Source organism: Rhea pennata, chromosome 3, assembly GCF_028389875.1.
Source record: "Rhea pennata isolate bPtePen1 chromosome 3, bPtePen1.pri, whole genome shotgun sequence".
In the NCBI taxonomy this organism is placed as follows: domain Eukaryota; kingdom Metazoa; phylum Chordata; class Aves; order Rheiformes; family Rheidae; genus Rhea; species Rhea pennata.
The window spans coordinates 62,778,766-62,798,316 of NC_084665.1; the positions used below are offsets into that span (position 1 = coordinate 62,778,766).

Genomic DNA, 19,551 nt, shown 5'->3' on the forward strand with positions numbered 1-19,551 from the left:
CACATTGCTGGCTCATGGTCAACCTGTCATCCACGAGCACTCCCAGGTCCTTCTCTGCAGAGCTGCTCTCCAGCAGGTCAGCCCCCAGCTTGTACTGGTGCCTAGGGTTAATTTTCCCTAGAGGCAGGACTCTGCACTTGCCCTCATTGAACCTCATGAGGTTCCTCTCTGCCCAACTCTCCAGCCTGTCCAGGTCTCTCTGAATGGCAGCACAGCCCTCAGGTGTGTCAGCCACTCCTCCCAGCTTGGTATCATCAGCAAACTTGCTGAGGGGGCACTCTGTCCCTTCATCCAGGTCGTTGATGAAGAAATTGAACAGGATGGGACCCAGTACTGAGGCCTTGGGGACTCCACTAGCCACAGGCCTCCAACTGGACTCCACGCCACTGATGATGACCCTCTGAGCTCTGCCTTTCAGCCAGTTCTCAATTCACCTCACTGCCCACTCATCTAACCCACACTTCCTGGGCTTATCTAGGAGGATGTTATGCGAGACAGTGTCAAAAGCCTCGCAGAAGTCAAGGTACACAACGTCCACTGCTCTGCCCTCATTTACCCAGCCAGTCATTCCATCATAGAAGGCTACCAGACTGGTTAAGCAGGATTTCCCCTTGATGAACCCATGCTGGCTACTCCTGTCACCTTCTTTTCTTCCATATGTCTGGAGATGACATCCAGAATGAGCTGTTCCATCACCTTTCCAGGGATGGAGGTGAGGCTGACGGGCCTGTAGTTGCCTGGGTCCTCCTTCTTGCCCTTTTTGAAGACTGGAGTGACATTGGCTTTCTTCTAGTCGTCAGGCACCTCCCCAGTTCTCCAGGACCTTTCAAAGATGATGGAGAGCGGACTGGCAACAGCATCTGCCAGCTCCCTGAGTGCCCGTGGGTGCATCCCATCTAGGCCCATGGATTTGTGGATGTCTAGCCTGCCCAGGAGGTCTGTAATCCTATCCTCCTCAACCAAAGGAAAGTCTTCCCTTCTCTGGATTTTATCCCTTGTCTCCAGGCTCTGGGATTCATGAGGGCTGCCCTTAGCAGTGAAGACTGAAGCAAAGGCGGCATTCAGTAATTCTGCCTTCTCTGTATCCCTTGTCCCCAGGGCCTCTGCCCCATTCAGTAGTGGGCCCACATTTTCCCTAGTCCTCCTCTTGCTGTTGATGTATTTGAAGAAGCCCTTCCTGTTGTCCTTCCACATTCTGTGTATTTTCTTATTCTGTCTGAATTTGGCCAAGAGCTCCTTGCTCACCCATGCAGGTCTCCTGCCCTTTATGCTGCACTTCCTACTCATAGCGATGCACTGGTCTTGAGCTTGGAGGAAGTAATGGCTAGTTGAATACTAGCCAGCTCTCCTGGACCCCCCTTCCTTCTACGGCCTTAACCCATGAGAGTCCACCAATTAGGCATCTGAAAAGCCCAAAGTCCGCTCTCCTGAAGTCCAGGGTTGCAATCCTGCTTGTTGCCTTACTTCTTTCCTGCAGGATCCTGAACTCCACCATCTCATGGTCACTGCAGCCAAGGCTGCCCCCAACCTTCACATCTCAAACCAGTCCATCTCTGTTGGTAAGGACAAGGTCCAGCAGGACACCCTTCCTCATACGCTCCTCCACCCTTTGTGACAAGAAGTTGTCATCGATGCATTGCAGGAGCCTCCTGGACTGCTTGTGCCTTGCTGTATAGTCCCTCCAGCAGGTATCAGGGTGGTTGAAGTCCTCCAGGAGAACCAAGACCTGTGATCTTGAGGCTACTTTCAGCTGTCTATAGAAGGCCTCATCAACTTTCTCTTCCTGGTCAGGTGGCCTGTAGTAGACACCCACAGCAGTGTCCCCCATGCCAGCCTGCCCTTTGATCTTTACCCATAAGCTCTTGACTGCCTCCTCCTCCTCCACCCCTAGGCAGAGCTTGATGCATTCCAGTTGCTCTCTCACATAAAAAGTTTCACCTCCTTCGACCTCAGTGGTTCTCTGCAATCCATGGTAGCACATGTAGATATCTGTTTCCAGTCTAAGGATATGTCCTGGGGTTTGTTGTTGTTGCTTTTGCTTAACCAATCTATCAACGAGTGAAAAAGGTTAGTGCTTTACAAGCGTAAGTGATAGTTTAACAGCTGAATTCTGCCTTCTTCTGCTGTGATGAGCTCGAAAGGCAGTCTGTGCAGCAGCCTGAGTCAGGGTCAAACCCATGTTCAAGAAGATGCATGCTACTTCTTCACCTTTGACTTGAGCACATGCTTTGCTTTGCTGAATTCACTTTACTGATTAGAGATGGAATTAAGCATATGCTTAAATGGCTTGTTTGGCTGCCAATGAGGCTGCACAGTTCGTCAGCCCTAGAGCTCATTTTCCTGGAGTTTTCCTGTTGAATGCGGAGAGAGCAGAATCAGGCCATAGCGACAGAGAAGGGATGCCACTGTAATTGCCAGGCTGTGCCAACTATAACTTACTCCTTTTGTATTGTAAAATGAGCTGCTGCTTTCTCATTGTTTCCAGATTAAGTTATGCTCATGAGTTGTGGTCTGGTCAATATTATTTCATGGGGAAGAGTAGAGATAACATTTTTGCCTTAGCTATAGGAACATACAAATGGGATCGCACAAGGCTCTCCCATAGCTGTAGCCAGGCTAACTGCAGTTGTGCTTCCTCATTTTACAGACTGTTTCATTCTTGTGTTGGACACCAAAATCATTAGCAAAAATTCACTGGCAGCACTTAATAGCATATATTTAGAATGTGAAATAAAGAAACCAGACATTTGTGATGCACCACTAATCTACTAGTAATTTGTTTAGCTCCACTCCCCCACACATACAAGAGAGTAAAATAAAAATGATTTAAATAAAAGTAATTAAAAACATTCTTCATATTTATGGTGATTTTTGTTTTTTTCTTTAACATACCAGCTCATTTTCTCTTTCTGAGAGTCAGTGGAGATTACAGAAGGTGAAAAATTGCTAACAAAATTAAAGAGAAGTTCAGGTTAGCTGCGGAGCCAAAAGTGTGATTCAAGAGCTGAAAATATCTCTGCGTTTCATGCATCAAACTCAAACACTGTGCTTTGGCAACGCCCCCTGGATTAGAAACGGAGTTTGAGGTCATTCCTCCTCCAGCCTGCCATGTATGGATAGGGCCCACGCTCATGACAAATTACTGACTTACTGAGCACACACCAAGAGCACGGTGACATCAGTGCGGAGGGATCACGGACCCACTGGGAAGGACCAGAGACTCCACTACCTTCTTCCTCATGTGTTTCTTTAGACCTGAAGGAAGAGCGTGAACAAAACAGGAACGAGGAAACTTTAAACGTTTCCTTTCTAGACATGAAAACAACAAGGCAAAGAGAGGTAGAGCACTTGTTTCCTTGTAAAGAAGTCACAGGGCATCCAGCAAAAGTGCTAACAAGGTCTGTGGTCAGAGGTGTATTAATGATCCATTCAGATTTTTAAGCCAAAAGTGCATCTGCCAGTGGCCGTGCTTCATTGTGGCTGCAGACTTGAAAGACACTAGTGTATCCTGTGCTGTGCAAGCTATCTTTGCAACCAGACCAACCACTTAGTGTCAGGGACCAAGTTCAGTTTATTTGATGTAAATCCAGAGTACCTCAAATGAAACCTGTGTTTTGACTTAGCACCAGCCCGTCGAGGTCTTAATTTTATTTTATAGAGAGTAATAGCTTAGATTTTGTAGGCAACAGCAACCAAAACTCTGTAAACCTGAGTCCTTAGAATTCACGTATTTTCCTTGTTGCCACCTTCTGCCGTTTCTAGGCCTCACACCTCCCTGCTGGTGTTCTGCACGCCTGACTGTTGCCAGCTTCTCAGGAGCAAAGGCAGCTCTCATCCGCTGCTGAGGTTTCCCGTGCTCCTGCCCTTGCTCTGCTGGGGGCTTGAACTTGCATAGGATGCCTGCAGGGACGATCTTTCTGGTGAGGTGGTTTTGATAACTAAAATGGTTGTCACGGCTTTATGGGATGCCTGTTGCCTTGCAGCTTACCTGCTTGGCAGCTGCAAGTGACTGTGCCCGAGTTTCTTCGCAGAGTGCGTGGCTGTTATTTTTTCACCTTTATGATGGTGTTGTAGCAGCATAGCCATTCAAAGGAGGGAACGAACGCAAAGGCACCTGATGTAGGAGGTTCCTCATGGTAATTAGAGTGGGTTTTGCTGAAGCCTGTTTGGATCCCTTAGAGCATGAACTTTACCTGGAATCCTATCTTGGGCTCTGCCGATACCTTGATGTTTTAGCTTTCTCTGCCCACTCTCAGATGATCACCAGATGTACCAGCATCTCTGTGCCAGCTGCCTGCGCAAACAGCCCTGTTTTCTTGGCAACAGCAGACGAGACAAATGGGTTGAGCAACATGTGTATATGGACACGGTGTCAATTGTCAGCCTGACCATTGTCTAAAAGCATCGAGCCTGGTTAGTGAGGGCACTGATCTCAGCTGGCAATGTCTAAACTGCTATTTGCAGTGAGGTTATGGGCCTATACTTAGGGGGATGTGCTCTTGCTAATTTAGCTCTTAGCTGAAGTGAAAAAAAGTAACCCAGAACCACCAGTTCCGGTGGTAGCAGCAAAATAGGCTCCTGCACATAGTGGGTTCTGGGGAAAAAGAAAAGAATGCATAGAGGATCAAATGCTTTATTTAATGCTGCCAAAGAAGAAATCGTTTGTGTTATTTTAATAAAGTGAATCACCCATGTCTAAATTAAACAAACAAAGTTCATAGGTGATATTACAAAAGTCATTTGGCACAACGTACTTTTTAGGTGAATTTTTTAGCTAACTTTCTGCAGAGCCCAAGAGCCAATAGAAAAGTTGCACTAACATATAACTAACATTTAATATAATATACAAACATGTGTGCATGTGCATATAAATGTGTATACATATAGGTATATATAAATATATGCATGTGTATAAATGCATAATATATCTAAGAACATACACATATGCACAAATATGTATTCATACCTACATAAATATCAAGAAAATGAAAAAAGCTTTCAAAGATTCTTGGTGTTCTTTGCCTTCATGTCTGCAACATTTTGCAGGAACCCAAGTACCAAAAATAACAAAAAGCTGTGAATAAATAAAATTTAAATGGCTATTACACTGCTATTGAGGAAAATGTGGAAAAGGAAGAATAATAAATACGGAAAATGAAGTTAGGCTTCAAATTTCTTTCTGTTTTAGTAATGAAGATGAAAATGTTTACGGCATAAAGAGAGACATTTGTTTCAAAAAATAAATTCTATTTTTTTTGGCTTTGGAGGTAGTTCAAGGCTTGACCTGTTAATTGCAGCTACCTGTTTGTTGCTGAAACATATTTTTGCAGTATCAAGAGCTGCTAGAATGACCTGGAATTAAGAGGGTAAAGGTAAAGACGCTGTAAATATTTCATCTGTTCATAGATGAATTGTGCAAATGTATTAAGTAAGAACACAAGTATAGTAATGAGAATAAACATCTTCTACTTCTTCCAAATTCAATTACATATGCTATGATTGTGTTTGATCAGGGCATGAACGTCATTTCTCAGATGATTGTGTTCTGCCATTGATCATATGAAGTCAATTTAAAGTATGACTTTGCTTTTACCTTCCTCAAGGAAGAAGACATTTTTGCATCTATGCTTAGCTGCTGTAGCTATCAAATTGTGTGCCTAATAAATTGTGCCTTGTTTAGAGAGCGATAACTGTAAAATATTGCCCATTCAGAGAAAAAGTACGGAGATTGAGATTGATGCCTGGAGCTTAATGCATCATAGCAGCAATCAAGCAAATTTTAGATTTCTTTCCTCTCCCATTACAGACTCTTAATTCACAGAATTCTCTGGACTTCCTGCATTTGAAAAGGAGAAAGAGGGCAAAGAGGGCACTAGAAAATCTTTGCAGGCTGGGTTCACACTCCCTCCATAACACCATAGAGCTTTCATGATCGAGTAAGACAATTGTTCCACATATTTGAAGAGTGGTTTAAATCCATGCAAAAGAAGCAAGAAATTTGCATCTCGCAGCAATGCTATGAGTTATACAGCCATGAATTCAAGTCCTGGGGTGTTAAGCTACAGAATTGTGCAAATTTTTGTGCAGTGTGATGCACTGATTTTCTTTGATGCAAATTATCCTATACAACCCTAGAATCTGCTTGAAATTTGATGGAATCTGGCTTTCCTACAGACCTAGTCAGATTTAAATTTTAGGTAATTTCCCAAAGCATGCTAAGGTACCGTCTGTGCTTGAACAGTATCTGTTGCAAGACAGTTAGGAGTAACATGGGCAAGGCTTTATTTGCCCTTTGTACTCTTGAGGCAATTTCACCCATTTACTGTGCTGTTTCAAAACCTTAAAACAATTAGCAGTAAAATAAATATTTGTCATTCTTTTCCTTAAACTTTAGTTTCTCATTAAAATACACATAAGATTTGTGATATCTTTTACCTTACAAGTCCACAGGAATCTCATTCTCATACCCTTACTAACTGAACTAACAGTAACAGTCTAAAAGATACATAAGAGGCAATATAAAACAAACGCCTTGTTTGCATGATCCGTGGAAGGAATTAATCTTTACGGTCAGATGATACCAATGCCCCTGGTGCATTTTTATTTTACCGCTAGAGGTGCAGGTTTATGATTATAAAATAACTACTGCAGTTGCCAAGGGAGAATCTAGCAGTCTTTCGAAAGCAGATGAGAATAATGATTGTCAGAGTACTTCTGCCTGTGTGTTTCCAGGTCCCATGTAAAAGGCTGAGTTTATGAGATACAGAGTTCAAAATGAAAAAAAGTTTTCTATGCAATAAGCCGTGCTGTGCTTCTCATGCTCTCATTTGACTTCTGATGTGCTTGCTTAATCTTAGGCTGCATAGTTAGCAAACAACTGCAGTGGATTAAAAAAATCTTGAGCAGATATGACCAAATATTAGCTAGTTATCAGTGATGGTCGTTGCATTGCTATGTCTCTTTGGTGGGCAGTTGTTAAAAGAAACACTTGTTTATTCTTGCTGTCAAAGAACTAATGATTGCACAAGTTTGTATTAATGCAGTGATAAAAACAAATTAAAAGTTCCTGTTTTTAGTATCACAGCAATGCCTCTGGGAGCTTTAATTGGGCAGTAAAATTCCATCTGATGACAAGTGCATTATCTGAGGTTGTTAAAGACTCTGTAGGTTGGCTGGTTCCTCAGACTATGGGCTCTTTGCTAGCTCCAATACTACTGTAAGACAGTAAGTTATTAAGGAAATACAGTAGTACTGTGCAAATCTTACTGTCCTTAATCAGATCTTGCTTTGGATAATATTTTGCCTAATTAGAAGTATAGATTAAGCTTCTTAAGGTAAAGACTCAGAAACTGGTCCAAGCCTCGCTGAGATCAGGCGGAGTCTTTCACACTCAGATCAGACCTTGAAGTATCCTTTGAGAAACTCTGTTGAAGCTGGTCACAGTGTGGGGCTGTTTCTGTAGTGAAAACAGAATATAGAGTTCCTTAGGGATTTCAGTTTAAATACTCTTTCTGAAGCTGGAGAAGCAGTGTGCTTTTTTGTTTCACAAATGACATCTTTTGCTCATTAGACTTCGTTCTCCTTTAACAAAAATCCTCTTCGCTGCTGCCAGGGTGCTATAGAGAGGATTTAGTGCAAATGAGAGTAAAGCCCCTTGTTTAGGGGGCTGGGGATTAGTAAACGGGTTTACAACACACGTTAATGGAAAACAACTTTGTGCAAGTGTAGCCATCATCACTGAAGCCAGTTAGGCTTGCTCTCAAAGAGTGAAGGATCCGGGTTACCTGCCTGGGGCCTGGAAGGTGTCTCTCCAGCCCCGGAGAAAGCCTGTTACAATTCAGAGCACCCCTAGGTTTTAGGGAAGGATTACATGAGTACGTGACTCATGAGGAAGGACTCATGACGTTACTGCTGTGCTTTGCTTTTTGAGTAGAACTTTTCTCAAGTTAGTTGTAAAAATAGAGTGAGATACTGACCCTGTTAAAAATGGTTTTGCCCTTGACTCCAACCTTGCTGAGGTTTCACCTATAGACTGAAACCTCATAGGGCCCCATCTGTTCAGACATTCAGAAGTGGCTGCTGGCTGCACAACCAGATTCATTTCCTAGAAAGTTGTATATGGATGTGATAAAGTGTCAGGGTCCAGAGCCAGAACATATGTTATTTCATACACTTAAAGGCCTGTATAGACCACTGTTGACATTGCTGGTTAGTAACACATTACCGTTTGTTGTTTGTTTTTGTTGCTGATAGTAAACTTTACAGAAAAAAGCATAAACATGTGCCTTTTATTACTAACTGGTTCCAGGCCTAATTTACCCTTTGGATTTTGGTGCTCTGTTTCTGTTGGATTGCACGTGCTTTCTGCTAACAGTAGAAATCCTCTCCTTTGCCCGCCCCGTTAGGGTCAGGCTTTGCACTGTGTGTGAGGCAGCACGAACAACTGTTAAACTCACTGGAAACAGTGGGAGATTTGCCGCTGACTTCTCTGGGAGGGCAGTTAGGCCATATGAACAAATCCGGCTACGTCCAGCATGCAAAGTCTTTCTTGGCATGCAAAGATTTGCTTAGATCTGAGTCCTCTCGTGCTCCTCTCCCTCAAAGCCTGAGGCTTCTGGCTGCAGTTTTCCCTTGTTCTGGTGACCCAGGTGCCCAGGGTGGATGGACGGGCAACCAAGCCCCGGTGTGATGGCCCAGCCACACCAGACATGGCAAGGCAAGGAGCAGGAGCAACGGCAGCACAGCTGTCGTGTGGTGCCCGTGCTCGTTGCCAGTCCCTGTCATGCAGCCCCGAGGTGGGATCTCATGTCCTGAGGTTCAAGGGCACGGGGAAACCTGGAAGAAAGGGGCAGCCGTATTGCAGATCCTGGGCCAAATGCGGGCCATGGTTGTCTGTGGAGTGCTCCTGCTGTCTGTCTTTCACACCGGTCTTCAACAAAATCGGAAATGCCAGGCCCGTTTGAGCGTGCGGTCACTGCACGATCATTGGAGATAGGTTGTCTCTGTATTAACGTGGCAGGCGGCTTAGCCAACTCCGTTACGTGCAAATCAGATATGACTCCGGTTGCTGGCGCGTTGCCTGCACGCCCCGGTTAAGGGCAACCTGCTGGCACCCAGCGCCCGCCCAGCCCTGCAGGTGTGAAGCGGGCCGGCTGCAGCCCTGCCTTCGGCACTCGCTCACCCGGGCTCTGCTGGTGCTCTGGGCTCGGGGCAGGATCCAACCTGCCCCTCTGAGCTGCAGAGACCAGGTAGCACAGCCAGGGCGGAAACTTGTTTTCTCACTGTAGGTGGCAAACTTAAAAATATGTCACTGTATGTAGCTTTTGGTCTTTTACATCTCTTGTCTTCACCTCAGAATATTTTTATTTTATATGGCTGTCTAGCCCACTGCAAGTTTTAAATTCCAGGAAAGACACTGATTTCTTGTGCCACACTACTCTGAGGGAAAAATAGCAAGAAATATTGTGAATAAATCTCTGAATTTCTTACATATATTTATGTAGCCAGTGGAATGAGGTCAATCAGGTCACAAAGCAGTAGCAGGCTGACTTGACCACACTTCTTAAATGTCGTTCATATTTATATTTTAACCAGGTGGAGGACCGTGTGAACAGCCATATTCGCTGGAGCAGTAACCAATTGCCTTGACTGGAACCGTTACTCACTTGCACTTCTGACAACAGCAGCGAGGTAGGGAAAGAGAAGAAAAATGTGTTTTCAATGAACTGAGGTAGCAGGCCTGAGCGAGTATTTTTTTCATTCTCAGAAGGCTTCAAGTGGAACTCACTCACATTTAAATACCAACTAATTGCATGTACTTTTGTTACAAGTGAACTCTTATCTTGGTGACATGGTAGGTTTTTTTATTTTTGGGCAGAATATGCTTTTGTGAATTTGGAAGTGCTCGCTTTGCTTTGCACACATATTTGGTTTGCCACTTTCCCTTGCCTGTACAGTTCTTGCATCAAGCATCCAGGGAGGCTGCTTGTTGAAACAAATAAATAGAAAAAAGTGCCTATAAGAAACAGAAGAAAAAGTATTGGGTGGGGTTTTGTTATCTGGAAACAGTTTTGTTCAGTTTATCTTGCCACATCAAATGTACTGCTGATGATATTTGTTGATCAAGGTGTATTTTTTCCTCTGACTCTTGAATGCTTGGGCACATGTAAACTGCAGTTACAAAAATAATGACACTGTAGTTTAGTGTCTAAGTACCTAAGCTAACTTAAAATTAGTGGACACCCAGTAGCAGTTTGGCTGTGGCATCTGAGGGCCAGTTTATCCTGTCAAGGAGAAGTCTGTTTTCATTTTCTCATTGCAGCTCTATTTTTATATGGGATAGTAGTCACAGATTGGACAGGCTTCACGTTGACTTTGTCTGAAAAACTGTGCCTGCGTGCAGTACAGACACAACTACTTTTGTTGTTCTAAGAGACGTGAGACACTGAGAAGCTCCAGTTCTGTAATCTTCTCAATAATGGCATCCTTGATGTTCAGGGAATTATGTCAGCCCTCATAATTTTGTGAAACTGGCTTAAAATAGAGAAGAGTTAAGAAAATATTGGATCCTTCTCACTGGCCTTCTGCGTTTGTGTAGCTCAATATCTGCAACCATCAGGGCTAGACACATAAGGAAGAAACCAGAGACTGGCATGTAAGAGCATGACCCAAAGAGAAGATATTCAAAGAAGAGATACAACATATTTGGAGATAAACTGCCAGATTTTTCAGAATTATGAGATTGGATAAATTGGGTAAATAGGATTGGACCTATGTTTCATCCTGAGTATGAGTTGAAGGAAGGAACGGAGAGAGTTAAATTCAGATGAACTGTCTCTTGAACCTTTGCTCAAACCTGGAACTGATCCCAAATACTCTGTGGTCCAGAGTTGTGCTATATAGGATATCCCTTCTTATAGATCCCTTTCTGTACCCATACAGGAGCAGTTCTCTCTGTTGCACTATTTCTTTGCAGTTTCTTAGAGCTAACAGAGATCTTTCTGTGCTGCCTAGGATCAGAACTGGCTGAGAGGGGTGCAAACTGATGGTTGTCAGCAGGGATGATACCAGGGAACATGTCAGCAAAAAACAACACATCATCTCTGCCAGAGGTCCTATGGAATTTATGTTGAAAGTTCAGCAGGAAAACAAACTGTCCTCGTGCACCCCTGAGCTGTGTTCCCACTTTGGGAAGCATTAACAGCGTGTGAAATTTATAAGCGGGAGTAATGGAATACTTTTGAAGTGTAGAAACCTCGCCGTGTCCTGAGTCATGAGGCAGGATTTAAGTGGAAAACTGAGAACTTTAGTACACAAGAGCATGGCAGCCATCTTCTGAAATGGGATTTTAGCATAAATTTTTCAGGTTTCATGAGTGTGTAACTTAATGGTACTTCTGTGATTTGGGCCCATATTGCTGTGGCTGTCTTATATGCTGAGAACTCTCCCTCATAATGTGTCCACCTAGTAATGGCATGGTTTATTTTTTTGTTTGGAACAATTGAATTTCAGAATAGATGCTCTCAATTAATGTAGTTCAGAGCAATGTTGTTGGCACTTTGATAATATATACTGCTATCTTGTGTGCTAAAGATATTAAAGCAAGCACTTAATACTGGTAAGGTAGTAAATATGCTGTGTGAACTAATAAAAGCCTCCTATTAACGAACCAAACCCTATATTGCCTGCTTTACAGGTGAAAGCTTGCAGTGTGATTCCAGTGCTAGATGTGGGATGATAGGAAGGCATATTTTCCCTGAAGATAGGAGCGTACAATGCTGCCAAACCAGCAGCCCCAGACGCCCTGCAGGTGATGATTCTTGTAGCAGAGAGCGGTTGCACAAGCTGTGGTGCAGAGGACTAGCTGCTTTATTTTGGCTGAGAATCCTTTGAAGATACCGGTCCTGATTCTCTACTTCCTGAAACCTTTTGCTATTTATACCTGGGTAAAGTGAATGCCAAGTGAGTCTAAAATGGTACTACCCTACTGCTGAAGGAGCTGTTATCCACTTTGTCCAAATATAAATGACTGTGCAAAGGGTGAAGCAAGTTCAAGGTCTCTCTTTTGGTTATGAGATTTCTCCTAGATGCTGCTGAGGCGAACACAAGAAAGCTGTCCTCCAGTGTCTTCGTGGTGGTTAGAGCTCAAGATATGCAAACTTACAGGAAAGCAAGAGCTCTCATTTCTCAACCCATTATTAGTCGGGGAGAGACAAGCATGTTCCTTCTTCCATCTCCAGAAGGTGGCTGAGCAGGGTAGCAGGACAACAAATGTCTTTGCTAATTTTCTGACGGCATAGGGTAGGAGGGATAGTCTTTGGAAACATCAGGAGGAGGCAGAAACGGGCACCGTGTCACTGGGCAAGGAGAGCCCTCTTGATGTGAAATGGTGCTGTCAGCAGCGTGGCTGAATTGCTCGTTACGGTTAAGGCAAGTTGTTCATCCCAACGGGGAGGCTGGGCACCCGGGTGAGCGAGTGTGCAGGCGCGCTGCTCCATGCGCGAGCGTGTGCATGGAGGGGAGGTGAGCACAGCCGCGCAGGCGGCTGAGCGGGGAAGCCAGCCCTGCTGCTTCCTGTGCTGCACCTGCTCTGGCGCTGAAACAGGGACCGCGCTCACCAGGACGCTCAGTGCGGCGCGCGTCACGCGAGCTAAGGGCACTAGAAAGAGAGCTGCAGGGAAAAGTATGTATCTTTCACATATTTCTTGTATGACCCATTACTTCCTAGCGGTGGTGAGAAGCCAGGTCATTGTGGAGACACGCAACAGTGTGCGTTTGAGGTGTAATTTTTATTTACATTCCTGTTCTGTTTATTTCAGCTAACAAAAAGAATCAAGAATTGTTTAATGAATCTAACAGCTTCAATTTTACCTATATACAATGTGCGCTTCATATTTTCACCATGCAGCCACTGACAGCTCTACAGTAGCTGGCAGTGCATTAATATGCCGAAAATTGGATGGACACAGTCCTTGAAGTCCTCTGGCACTATGAGTTAGTGCTTTCAAACTAGAACAGAGACAGATAAGGATATTGTGAAGGAGAAATTCAGCATTGCATATTTTAAAATCAAATCCTTAAAAAACCTGCATACGCTTGGCAGTATTTCCTATATTGTAAGTAGAATTCATATCTATTCATATGTATTTTCATTAGGATGTAGTGTACTGCAATTTCTGCTATCTAAGCAAATATCTTGGTTTAGTAATTTTAGAAGAGTTTTTTTTTTGCTGCCAACACTGCACCAATTAAGCAGTAAACTGTGTCAGAAGTTGTGAGGCAGATTCTGATAGCTTTGTACCTGTGGAAGACAGCGAAGATGTTCGGGACTTTGCCTAGCATGGGGCGAGCTCCTCAGTGTGGGGCTCCTTGGGAAGAGAGCGCTTGTGAGCCACGGGCTGCAACGCGGGCTGATCTGCAAGGGACTGATTTAAAAAACAAGAAATGCAGCTCCTTTTGAGTTACAGGCAGCACAAAGGATTCTTCCTCTGTAATTCCTAGATAAATCTATTTATGTAGCTGTATCATTTCTGCAAATAATCTACCTTTTATTTTAGCAGTAATAGGGTGTGATAAATGTATTAGTTCTTAACCACACCTATCACCTAGTGATAGGATTAATTTTGTGTAACTTCTAATACATATCTGTACCTATTCGCATTTATTAACCCTCTAAGTTACACATTAAAGGCTCGCAGCTTCAAGGCAGACATAGAGGGAGCAACTGTAATTTTAAATCTGCCAGGGACATATATGTAGAATTGTTGTAACATGTCACAACACACTAATGTTAAATTGTTTTGACTATAAGAAAGAAGCTCTAGTTTTATTTAGCTCTTTAAAAGTAGTCCTGTGAACCTTGTTTCTGTTGCAGTGTTTTGATCAGAAATTTGAAGAATTTAATCTTTGAAAAATTACATAATATCCCCTGCACTATGCAAGTCTGTGTTTGTAGGATTCTCTTGCTCATTGACACTTTACTAAAAAGTTTTGAGATTGCAAAGTTTTAGCGAGTTGGGAATCTCAGATCCGTGTTAGCAGTTATCTCCAGATGGCTGCACTCTGTTCTGTACCAAGCTTTTCAGCATCTTAGTGGTTGCATGTTTGGAATTATGGAGTATACTATTCCACTTGTTTTTGCCAGAAAATATACAGCACATTGTTTGGTAAGTTTTGACACATGTTATGGCTCAAGAAAAGAGGTGGGAGAGAAAGTGTGGGGAGAGAAAAGGGGAAAAGAAAAGAGCAGGAAAAGAAAGGAAAAGACTAAGAAAATGCAGCAAGAAGAGTTTATGTCTGTATGATGAATTCTGTCTGACTGGCAAATATAATTTGACTTCAAGTTGTGAATTTCATTGAATTTGATCCAAGAAAGACACAGCTGAGCAATCTGCAGGAAGCAATCTTTTCCTAGAAGTATGCAGTTCCAAACTGTACAAATTCTTCCACTGATCATAAAATGGCTTTGCACCACTAAATTGGTGTAATCGGATATTATTGAAGAAAAAGTAGTGTATTGGGATATTCAACTGAAGAATAACAACAACATCACTGAATGTAGCATTTTGAAAGAAGAAAAACTATATAATTTAAAGTTGGCCAATGAGGCCCTAGTGATAAGGACAGTTAATCATTTCTGGTGCAGCTGTTTCCTGACATTTCTGCAAAATGTTGTGGAAAAATTAATGAAGGTTCATTCAGTAATGGTTTCAAGCTTGGCTAGTGGAAAATATGACAGTGTTTCCATCGTCAATTAAGAACAAGTAAGGCTTTTTTTTTTTCTGTAGGGGAAGTGGTATGCAGTTTGTACTGCACAGGAAATTATAGACATGAGAGCAGCTGTGAGATAGTAACAGGTATGCAGAGAGTATGGAGATGAGCCTAGGCCCTTTTGTCGCACGTGTTTTAGTAGAGGAGAGCTATCTCTATCACATACTGGAGAAGACAAGTATTACATGAGGTTATACTACTTAGCATGTGGGGTATTTCTCTTGAGTATCCAGTGCTGAAAATAAATTCCCTTCATGTCACTTGATAAAAAAGGATGTTTCAGTAAGATTTGCACTGTGATTGTTTTTATCACTAAGATGTCCTAAGAGAATAACTCCTTTCAGGGAAGACACAGGATTTTTTAAACTGATAGTTGAAATTTGTGTTGCTTGTAATTAGATTTTAGGATATATGATTTTTACAGCCAGGCAGCATACTTTGTTGAGCATGTGTGGTCAGTACACTCCATAGGTGCAGAGCAGCAGGAAACCTGGTGTAACCAGTGTACCGATGGAGGGGGCGAGAAACGTCTTGGCTGCACACGCAGTATGGGCATGCGCTATATATGTGCACGACCTCTGCATCAGACCTGTGTGCAGACTATTGCAAATCACGGTTTAGAAACCCGAGCGTGGCCAGAGGGTTCGTTCACTTCGCAAACCAGTATAGCTCAAGGTCTCTGCAGCAGCTGAGCGGTGGCCGGGGTGCACTCCTTCCCACCGTGGCCAGCAGCGGCTAGCGGCTGACCAGCTGTGCAGGAGCTGCTCGGTGGCATCTCAGAGTCCCACTCCCACCATAGCCCAGCTGTGTTTGGGCTCCTCCTGCTTGCCCTGCTGCCACGATGCTGGCTCTGTCCTGCTAGTGGTCAGCCTGTGTGGGAAAGATGGCAGCTGGGAAAGAGGCAGGTTATACTGCTGGAAGTAAATCATGATCTATCCCAGATTGTCAGGAGAATTCACTTTTTTGCTCACTGGAATCTGTATTTTATTTTGTGTTAAAAGTGCATTGGTGTGCACTGTTAACAGAGTTGGTACCAAATTGCTGTAAATCACTGTAAATGTTTAGGTGAATGATTCGAGTGCTCAGTACCTCTTTCTGGACTGGGAGGGGTTGTGCAACCCTGCCTACTCTAATAGGTTTTTCCTTCCACTGAGTTTCCAAGATACTTTGAGCCCTGCCATAAGTATAATTTCTAGCCTGTTTACACTATATGATGATTCATGCTAAAGTGGTTGATAGAAAGAAAATACATTGTAATGAATAGTTTACGCTTTTCTAATATCACTCTGTCAAGGAGATGCTTACTCAGTGTTCCTCCTGCAAATTTAGAAGACCCTTAGCAAGCTCGTTAAAAATGTTTGTCTTACTCTCTGTGATGTTAGCCATGGAGTGTGTAGTTCTCATTGACTGGTTAAACTAGCGTAAAACAATTAATAACATTGGAATTACACCTATGATTTATGTCCATTCACATGATCACATAAAAGTCAGGTCCATGCTCTCTATCAGTGGTGCAGCCCACTATGAGCAGCTTCACTTAGGACTCTCCCAAGCCTGTAATCCCTAGTGCAGGTAAAAATTTGCTGAAGTCAGTGACAGCTTTACCAGTATCAGAGCTTTAGGGACAGCTTATTTATAAGAGCTTGTAATTAGTCTTGACTTGAGACATTAAAAGATTAATCCTTCAAGCATCGCTACACATTCTCTTCTGTAACCATGTGAGTACTGTCACTGCAGTCAATATATTGTCATTCCCCCAGCTTGTGTTTCACAATATGTGTGTGAGTAAGTGAGAGATCAGGACTCTGGTCCATGCAGTTTTTCTGACGAGGGAATTCTGATGGCACTGGGTCAGATATGAACTGCTTTTAAACTTCTCAGCATGAGGGCTATGCCTAAAGCTGCTTAAGAATGTCCCATAAAAGCAAATTATCAACTGAAAGCAGAATTTCCACAAGAAAAATTTTCCGCTGGAAAATTTCAGTAATGCCCTTTTTTTATATTTTTTTTATTTTTTTCCCACAGAAATCCCCAAATGAAATACTTCTTTTATGTCACCTTAATTCATGAAGAAGATCTTTATTAGCTGCACTGAGCTAACATGTTTTCAGTTGTCATTAAGCTGCCTCTGCCTATTATTTCCTCATGTCTCATGGCAAATGGCAATAACAAATCTTGGTGCTTGAAAGGTCCCTTTGGCTGGCCTGCATGTTCCATACTGTACTGTAGTCTCCTTGGGGGGAAATGTCTTATCGCAAACTACTGACAGAATGCGGTCAAAGTGAAACACTCTAAAATAGAAGCCACAGACACTTGGAAAACAGAGGGGCACAGGCTGTCTGTGCGCTCATGTCTTTGCTATTCTACCTCAGTTTTTCAAATTTGTGTGTATTTTTTACTGGTTATGTAAAAACTCTACAGTGATTGTAAAGCTCTTTGGTTACATTGGAGATTAATGTGCAGTGAAAAAGAAGTACATTTAAGTGATAGTAAATTTGGCTAAGGTCACATGATCAGAGTGCTTGAAGGACTACTGTGCTTTTCTTGCTGTATTACCTTAACTGTGCCTGCAGAAGACAGCTAGAATAATAGCTGGGACATTACTAGAGATGACTGAACACCAGGTGCTGAGCATATGGGAAGGGAGATGAATGCTGCTGACATCAACGTGTTCACTGAATCACAAAACATCCCATGGTGACCTTGCATAGAAGAATATTAAGAAAAAAATGTATCACAAATACTTTCACTCTTTAAAGTAACAGTTTGGATAGTTCACCAGTGCCTTATGGCACTTTTTCTCTAGACTTTCATGCTTTTCTGGCGATCCCTCACTGGTTCTTCATCCTGTTCTCATTTAGACATGTAGCCAATTCTCCTTAAAGTAGAAAACCTTTGACTATATTGCATACTGACTATCTGGAAGATTTGATGATAGTAGCTGGTGGCATGCACAGAGTGCCATTCCCAACTGCCCCCAGGGGAAACCTGTGCCCCAGAAGGAGATGGAGGGGTACCAGAGAGCATACAGCACGAGTGCCATTGCACTGGAGGCAGCTGTCTGCAGGAGGCCGAAGACCAGTGCAGAGTTCCTCACCTCTTGCATGCAGGAAGCAACTTGGCAGGTGTCTGACTTCCCTTCAGGCAGCCTCTTCTGTGCTTCTCAGAAAGTCACTGGAGTTGCAGTTAAGTGCTACAGCCTAACCTTTTACTTACTCAGAGACCAAACAGGAGCTAAATGGCTTTAAAAGATTAGTTAAATTTTAAGTCTCTCTGCCATGGGACGAAGGGTTGTTGGTTCAAAACCGTGTCATACCTTCCAAATGAATGACTCGTAATGAAAATCATAGACTACCCTTGCATACAGTAGAGTAAGATGCCAGTGTATCTCATGAAGTAGATAAGTGCAAAAGTCCTTGTTTATCTCTTTCTGCTTCTTTCATAGGATTCTTTCTAGTTCCTTTTCCCTCTGCCTCTGTTACTGCTTTGTTTCTGCCATCATAATTTTAATTGGTTATCCTAATTCAGATTGCTGAACATTGACTGCTAGATTTGAACTTTCTCACTTCCAGGAGGAAGAGAACAACCTATGAAGTACTCAGCTGCCTTTAAAATGAAAACTGCTTTCTGAGAGAGGGCCTTAGCCAAGGGAACGGCTCAGTTTTCATCAGAGGCTGCTGTATTGCTTTCCCAATCCCTCACAGTTCAGTTTCCCAGTCTGTTTAGCTGCCTGAACATGGTGAAGATAAAGACAAAAGATCTTAATTGAGAAGGGGCACTGAGATTCCAACTTTGTTGCTGATTTTTCTGTTGATTAGCGTATCTTCTTGTCTGTCCCTTTGGAAGTAATTCTGTGTCCCTTAGTTCAGATGCTCTTACTTGCATGCAAGGTATGGTTTTACTTACTAGAAATAAAACAATGTCTTCCAATCCTCAATCTGTGCATATTTTCAGTATAAAACTTTCTACTTTTCTCATGAAATAATCTGAATGAGATTTTTCAGTACTGGAAAAAAGAGCATACAGTTTGTGCAATCTAAAGGAAATGTATTTCTGAAGTGCAGTGAGGTGTGCTTAGATGAAAATGCAGAGGCATAATTATTTTGTTTTGTTTGAAATACTAACATTTATTACTGTATAGTAGTAATTCATTGAGATTTTTATATTTGGATTTCTTCTAGGAGCCTTTAGAAGGTTGAATAGCACTGTAGAAAGTGTAATAGATCAATATTTGTCCTAAATTATTCTGTATAATTCTGTGGGGAAGCCAAGTGGGGAAAAACAGTAGGTCTGATAGGCCAATCCCTCTTAATTACCACTAAACCCTTTATTTGCTTGCATACATAGTTGATAAATGTCTCTACAAGGCATCTCAGCATGATCTAGACTCTTTGCAACCCCTGCCTGTGGAACTGATGGTTATTTTTCACAATACATTCAGTGATGCAAATAGGTTGGTAGTGTGGAGTGGTAGAGTGGGGCTTGAGAAAACCCGAAGAGAGGAGGTAAGTTTATTTGGGGGAGAATATGCTCATCAGGCAGCTTTGGGAGTGAATTGCCCTGACACCCATAAGCCTTTTCCACCATTATTTTTAGTACAGTCCTCAAAATCAAGTGTCGTGGTTTTCACTCTGTCCTTAGAAGGAAGGATAAAATCTGAAGTCCGGGAATCTCTCCAGAATAGATCAATTAGCAGTGGGACTAAAGAAGCTTCAGAAAGGTTTTCAGTCCTCTAACGCATTTGGCAAACTATTGTCGATGTGAAATTTTATTGACTAGTGC

At 42.7% G+C, this 19,551-nt stretch overlaps 1 protein-coding gene across 5 annotated transcripts in view; it reads left to right on the forward strand.

The window, feature by feature from the left end:
* The window catches only part of HIVEP2 (HIVEP zinc finger 2), a 151,581-nt gene that overhangs the window by 87,642 nt on the left and 44,388 nt on the right, over nt 1–19,551 (forward strand). For all 5 annotated transcript variants that reach the window (XM_062572445.1, XM_062572446.1, XM_062572447.1 and 2 more), the window contains one exon: nt 9,595–9,690. The gene's annotated coding sequence lies outside the window, so the exon portion shown is untranslated. The remainder of the gene's footprint in view (nt 1–9,594; nt 9,691–19,551) is intronic.